The sequence below is a fragment of the Acomys russatus genome, chromosome 23 (assembly GCF_903995435.1).
Source record: "Acomys russatus chromosome 23, mAcoRus1.1, whole genome shotgun sequence".
NCBI lineage: Eukaryota > Metazoa > Chordata > Mammalia > Rodentia > Muridae > Acomys > Acomys russatus.
Genome location: NC_067159.1, coordinates 51706551 through 51713804, shown reverse-complemented (window position 1 = coordinate 51713804; position 7254 = coordinate 51706551).

Below are 7254 nucleotides of genomic sequence, written 5' to 3'. Positions count from 1 at the left end.
AAAAAAACCAAATCCCGCACTGGACACTTCTTTGGTGAGAAGAGATAGCCAGGACTGGGTCGTCTCCCTCAATGTAGACTACAAATTTTAGGTTTACCTTCATATGAGGGAGGAAGTTTCCACTGCACTATGGTACCCAAACTGCTCCTCAAATGCCCTTCAATGCTTCTTGTCGCTCCCTGTTTCCCATCCCTTATCCTATCTTCCTTTCTCCGTCTCCCCTGATCCTGATCCTCCTGTTTCGTGTCCTCCATCACCCACCCATAAGTAGATTCTAAGTCTCCTCCCCCAGTGGATATTGTTTAATTTTAACCTGTGATGTAGCATTAACATATAGCTTAGCTCTCTAGTCATAAGCCACAGAGAGGGCTGTTATTCATATCACTTGCTATGACTGTGTTCCCACCTCTGCTTTGGCAGGCAGCTTTTCCTTTTTTTTCTCCTTTCTACACAATGGGGACTTCTTATGCATTTGTTTTTTTCACTTCTGCATTTCTTTTTGAGATAAGAGGTTATGTAGGCTAGGAAGTCTCAGGATGCAGTATGGATCCGAGGATGCCATGTATTTTGAATGCTTTTCGTCTAACTTCCAAGTGCTAGGATTAGTGATGTATAGCAATCACTCATTTCTCTGCAGTGCTGGCATCTAATAAAGAGCTTCCTGTGGTCATAAACAAGCACTCTACACTACCGACAGCACTGAATTTGGGCATGGAAACCTGGAGGTTGGTTTTATGTACAAATGTACCTTAGCTAAAACAAAGGTATCTAGCAGTATCAAGTTTTGGTGGGTGGTAGAAGATTAGCACTTCCTGTTCATGCTTAGGATAAAGACTTATCTTTTTTTTTTTTTTTTTTTTTTTTTTTTTTTTTTTTTTTTTAAATTCAAGGGCTAGTGTTAATTTTGTCCTCCATTATGGTCCTGAGTAGTTCTAAATTTCATGTTTGCATGCTTTTTGTCCTTAAGACCCCACTCTATTCTTTTTGGCGTTCTTAGAAAAATATCTAAACTTAACATGAATAAATTTGATGTGGTTTCTTATAAGTCCTTAGATAATCTTACCTAGTAGATTTTATTTTACAATTAATTGATATCTACATTTTCACACCGATGATGGTCCTTAGAAAAAGTCAAATCACTACAAAGATAAGTTTTGAACGTGAAAAAGTTCACCGTAGTGTGTGTGTGTGTGTGGTGTGTGTGTGTGTGTGTGTGTGTCTGTGGTGGGTGGGTGTCGTGTCTGTGTAAGAAAAAGCTCCACTTTCGTCCATAATTGGATTTGTTAAGCGAATTTTTTGTAGTGATTGCGTACCACATCTTGATGTTCCTTCTTACCCAACCTTATCATACCGGCTCCGCCACACGCCAGCCCTAGTTCGTGCTCACAGGACTCGTGTCTAAGTCATTTGTGGCTCTTGTCTTTATTTAAATGTTTTAGAGAATACTAAATTCTGTGACAGTTTTTTTCAGGTGAATTTTTGCATTTGACTTTTAATTATTTTCCTTTCAAGTTGTCAATTTTCTACCGGGGTAGGTAGTTCTAATGCCTGTGTATATGTAGTCTTCTGTCCAACGTAAACTCAGAGGATACCACATTTGAAAGAAAGGGAATGATTTGGTTTTCTCAGAACATAAACATAGATAAGAAATAAGATATTATATAAATGCAGACACAGAAGTCTGATAAAATTCAAATTGGATTTAAATTTTATAATCACAGACCAAACATGTGCCTAAGAAGGCTGATTGAAAATGCGTTTAATTATTCTCTATGCAACATTGAAAGAGTCTGAAAACATATGATACAGCACAGAGGACGGGGCTTGTAAAATTTTCTTCAATTTAAAAAAACTGTAAAATGCCCATTAATTTTACTCAGGAGAAGGTTTGATGCAGAGCACAATTTTCTTCCTCTAATTTTGTTTGACAAGATCTCGTTTTTGCAGCCAAAGGTGTCCTCACACCCACAACTGTGTGGGTGAGTCCTTCTATGTTCAGTCTTATGAGCATCTGCCACCAGGATCAGTGATTTTAGAATGACTTATGAGGAGAGTATCTTTAACAAATGAAGGAAAATAATTATTAACTCTCCCCAATTACACACAGAGTGGTGTCAGATGGGTGGGCTAAGCTAGACAGGAAAAAGAGTTATGTGAAACTGTCAATGGCTTGTGACCATAGTTAGGTCATAATGGAATTAAAATGATCCCAATCAGGTCCAGCACCTGAATGCAGAACTTCAAACAAGAAAATACATACATAACTGTAGTGAGTGCTCAGTAAACACGCATAAAAATTGGAGAATTCCTTTTTTCTTTTGTTTCAATGTTATTCGCTACAGGAATTACGGCACAACTATAAAGGAATTGAAGTTAGGCCTGGCTGAGTACAGCTGTTCGATACCAGGGACTTGGGAGGCTGACGCCATTTCAGAATACAGACAGATTCTGTTTAGAAACAAACATGCATTTTTAATGAGAGAGAATCAGTTAGCCACACCAGCTCTTGGCCAAGCATTGGCAATTCGGGAGTGACTTAAGTGGGATGTAAAGTATTGGAGACATCTATACTTGCAAAAAGAAGGTTTAATATAGCTAGGCCAACTGAGCTTCATATGCCTGTCTCATACAGAAGAAAGAAATCAATGTAGCAGCTAGGATCCCAAGTTAAGGTTCATGGCACAAATACCCAAATTCAGTGGCTTAGAGAAAGAGTATATTTTGTTATTAATTTACAGAGCTGTGGAATAGTACTAGAGTTGGCTGAGGGTTCTCTCTCAAAGTCTTGTTCCATGGCAACTACAGAATGGAGGTGAGAACGGGAGTTGCTTAAAGGCTTGAAGTTAGCAAGTGAAGGCCCAAAATCATGGTACAGAAGCAATTCAGCTGTTGCTTAGGAGCACAGGCACATCATGTATATCCATCCATTAGTGGGCTTACCTTGTAGTTATGGCTTAGCTGAGTTCTAAAGGAAATCCCAATAACAATCATTGCAAAGGCAACACGGTTTCTTGTGTAACCATTCCTACTCAAGACTGAGTTTCTTGTAAACTCTGATTCCAGGAAGAAATTATTCATGTGGTTATGGCTGACTCATGCACTAGGAGAGGCTGAGTGTAGATAAAGTGTGTTGATACTATTAGCAAGCCATAGGATTTAATGACACCACAGTGAGTCTTTGGCATGCCAAAGGTTAGATGTTTGGACACAGAAGTAGCAGATTTTTGTTTAAAATTAGGAGTAAAGCCAGGTGAGAACAGAGATCTGGATGTAGAGAGACAGGAGAGGAATCACAGATTGTGCTAATGCTGCTGAAATCTGAAATGTTAAGGTTTGTGCAGGCTGGCAACTCATAGGGAAAGCATTGGGAGATTTTGATGTAGAGAGTGAAGCACAGAGGGAGGTTCCTTCATGGGCTGTGTGATGACAGCTGTCTCGCTCTCTCTCTCCTCTCTCGTCTCTCTCCTCTCCTCTCTCTCTCGTCTCTCTCTCTCTCTCTCTCTCTCTGTTGGTGTGTGTGTGTGTGGTTTAGCTGAAGAGACCACAGGGGATCCATACAAAAGTATTCATGGCCAAATGATGCTTCTCAATAAGTAATTATCAAGCATGTCCTCTGAAATTTGTTTTAAAGGGGAAACTTCTCTCATCTCCATCTTTTTAATATGTGAAAAGCAATGCTCATCTGTTGGTCTAAGTTCCATAAAAAGTGAAAGGAATCAGCTAAAGCATACACTGGGAAAAAAAAGGAGAAAAATAAAAATAGGAAAAGCAAAAAAAAAAACAAAACAAAAACCAAAAAACAGAAAACAATTAGTGGTGGTTTGACAATCAGGCAGTGTCACTGCGCTGGCCTTGTGAACCAGGTGAACTTTACAATGACCTTGTGCCCACATTTGCAGATTCCCTGCTGATGCAGCAGGCTCACTCTCAGGCATGCGATCTGTTTGGTGTTGGTTGTGATCTTTGTTACTCCTGTATACTCTATTGTTGTTTTTCAGCTCTAGAAAGGGCATAACATAATGGAACCATTCACCAAAAAATTTTTAATTGGGTCCATGTTACTGCCGTCAGAGGAAAACCAGATGCTGACTTTTTTTTTTTCCACCAGAATCTTCTGCACCTTTATTGAAAGTAAAAGAAAGATGCTAGCTCAGGAGCTGCTGTCTAATAAGGTCTCCCACAGTGACCTTGAAAAGTACATTAGAACATATCGCTGTAGCTGGCATTTCTTCATTAGGCCTATTGCTTGTGCTGTTAATGCAGATGCTGGCCAGCTTTGCTCATTTAGACATCATCTCTGTTTATAGGCACTAGAATTTTTCTGTACCTTTTTCTTTAAACCGCATAAAATGTCGATGACTGCGTATGAGTGTACTGGAGCTTTGGCACAGGCTCAACTGGTGACGGACATTACTATTTGTTATGTGTGCCTTTGATTGAAAATGGTGGTAAATATGTTTTCCTCCAATATTTTATCAAAATGAGGATTTAGTTATTTACTACTGAGTGCCCATTCATTTATTGTTTCTTTTGCAGGAACAATTATAATAGATTATTATTTTCCAGGGTTTAGCAACCAATTTTACAGACAATTAAATCACTCTAAAAGATTAATCAATGTTTAATGTGAAATTGTATTATTGATTTCACTGTATATATACTTTATGCTATCATCAAATATGTCATCTCCAAGTTTATGTATATTAAAATACCTATATTCATTTCACCCATGGCTATTAAACAATTAACCCACTTTTCATGGGTAATCAACCCACAATAATTTGGTTTGAGTCTTCATTACCCAGATTAATTCAAATAAAAAAGACACTGTGAGGCAAAAATTGGATAAGTGGATACTGTCTACTCCCAACTGTCTTAAATTTCCATAGGGATGTCTGAATTGGATTTTGACAAAATACCTCTCTTCATAATAACCCCTTTAATGAAATACAATGTGATTTTTTAAATCTATTTCTTACATTATTCTTTCATGAGTTGTGTTAATATACTTTAATATTTTCAAGGCTAAGGTTGTAAAATTATTTGCTTGTGTACCCCCAAAATTACACAAAAGTTACAAAAGTAAAATCTATTTTACTTTACTGTTCTTTATAGACTTTTTATCAACACTTCAACTGTCAAGAGAATTAAGTCTCATGTGAGTATAATTTGACTAATTTGGCTCGTTCAAAGAAGTCATGTACTAACAACTATCTAGGAAGGTGAGGGTTTACATATATATTGCCTGCCTCTCTGTTAGCAGCTAGCAGAAGGATCTATGACTATACAGCACTAAATTAATGAGTAACAAATGTTTTTTGACATAAAGCTATTTAAATCAATGTTTATGGATGCTATATATCCCATTAGTGAGTCTCTTTCTGGCCAGTTCATCATTATCATATGAGATGCATTTTAAAAAATAAGCTCAACTCAGCTTACTTCTAAGGAATTTGATTTAATTGGCTTTCCCTGGTATCAGAACAAAAGTTTATTTTAAACTCTTGGTAGATATTATTATCTTAAATAACCACAATGCCAAGTTGTAAATGTACAATTACTAAATTATATTGAAATTCCTCCAAATGATTCTGGAGGAAGTAAAGATATGTAGAATTAGCAATGGCCTTCAATGATGCATATTTATGTTTCAGTAATGATATTTGTCATTTGTCTTGGTATATTATATAGTGTATATAGCAATGAGGTTACATTGCATTAAAATAAAAATAAAGCCAACAATGTAGAAAAAAATTGATAAAAGAAACTGTTAAATATTCATAGCATAAATTCATAGGCAATATCATGGCAGAAATGAGTATTAGTTGCTATAAGCTTCCCACCACATACACAAACATTATTAGTAATCATCTTCTGCTTACATGATTGATTTGTAGATGAAAATATGGAGTTACTCCATTAAGCACTGAGTTGTGCACTATTGCTTATCTCTTGGCTTTAGAAACCTACATATGAGAGCATGACATGGGAAAGTGTCAAACTTCTGCCGGGTCATCAAATGGATTGCTTTTTGGTCATGTCTGCCATATCTAGATTGAATATCACATAGTCTCAGGAAATCATTCCAAGAACAAAGCTGAAAAATATCAGGAGGTTCTCACTTTTTCAGTCCAGCTAAACATTTTTTCTTTCATATTTTTCTCTCTTTTTTTGTTTTTTCTTATTTTATTAATTTATTCATATTACATCTCAATGGTTATCCCCTCCCTTGTATCCTCCCATTCCTTTCTCCCTCCCATTTTCCCCTTACTCCCCTCCCCTATGACTGTGACTGAGGGGGACCTCCTCCCCATGTATATGCTCATAGGGCATCAAGTCTCTTCTTGGTAGCCTGCTCTTCCATATTTTTTAACAGGTATTTATGAAGAGTCCTACAATATAGTGTGTTTTAGGAGCATTTTCTAGAATTCAGTGTGTTCTTTGATACCTATTAAGCCTACTAGATTTCGTTTAGAAATTTGAAATACAAGTCTTATGTTGGTTATTTCTGTGTTAATTATGATGGTTAATTCTGTGTGCTAACATGACTCCATTACACGGCGAGCACAACCATGGACAAACCTTATGTAAACACACGGGAACATGTGTCTGGATGAGATAAACATGTGTGTTAGTAGACTGTATAAAAATAGAACAGGAAGAGTAACTTGCAAATCCTAATGATGCTTTTGAGCTGGGTCAGCAGACTTTTTGGCCCTTTTTAATGCAGACTGAAATACCTGATTGTCTTTGATTTCAAGTCTTCTTGAGACTCAGCCATCTTGGGTCCCATGCTTCTCACTTTTCACTATTTGTTGGCTCTTTAAACACACACACACACACACACACACACACACACACACACACACACACACACGTTGGCACGCCACAGGGAATTTAATGTTCTAAAGAATTACAGTCTGATGACAGATAGCATGACTATAGCCATGGGAAACCCATGTAATTTCTAGCTGAGTAGTACGGTTACATTTATTTATTTTTTATTGAAATGATTTTTTTTCATTTTGAAAAACAGAACAAAATAAAATATAACATGTAAATAATCAGATAAAAGTTGTTTTAAATTAGATCCCAGAGAAGGCACAGGAATAAGAGACCCACTCCTTTGCACACTCAGAAGTCGCATAGAAGTACTAGCTGAAACTTATATGACACACGCAGAGGACCTGGTGCAGACACTTGTAGGCTCTGTGGTGGGGCATCTGTCTCTATGTCTTTATGTGAGCTTTGCTG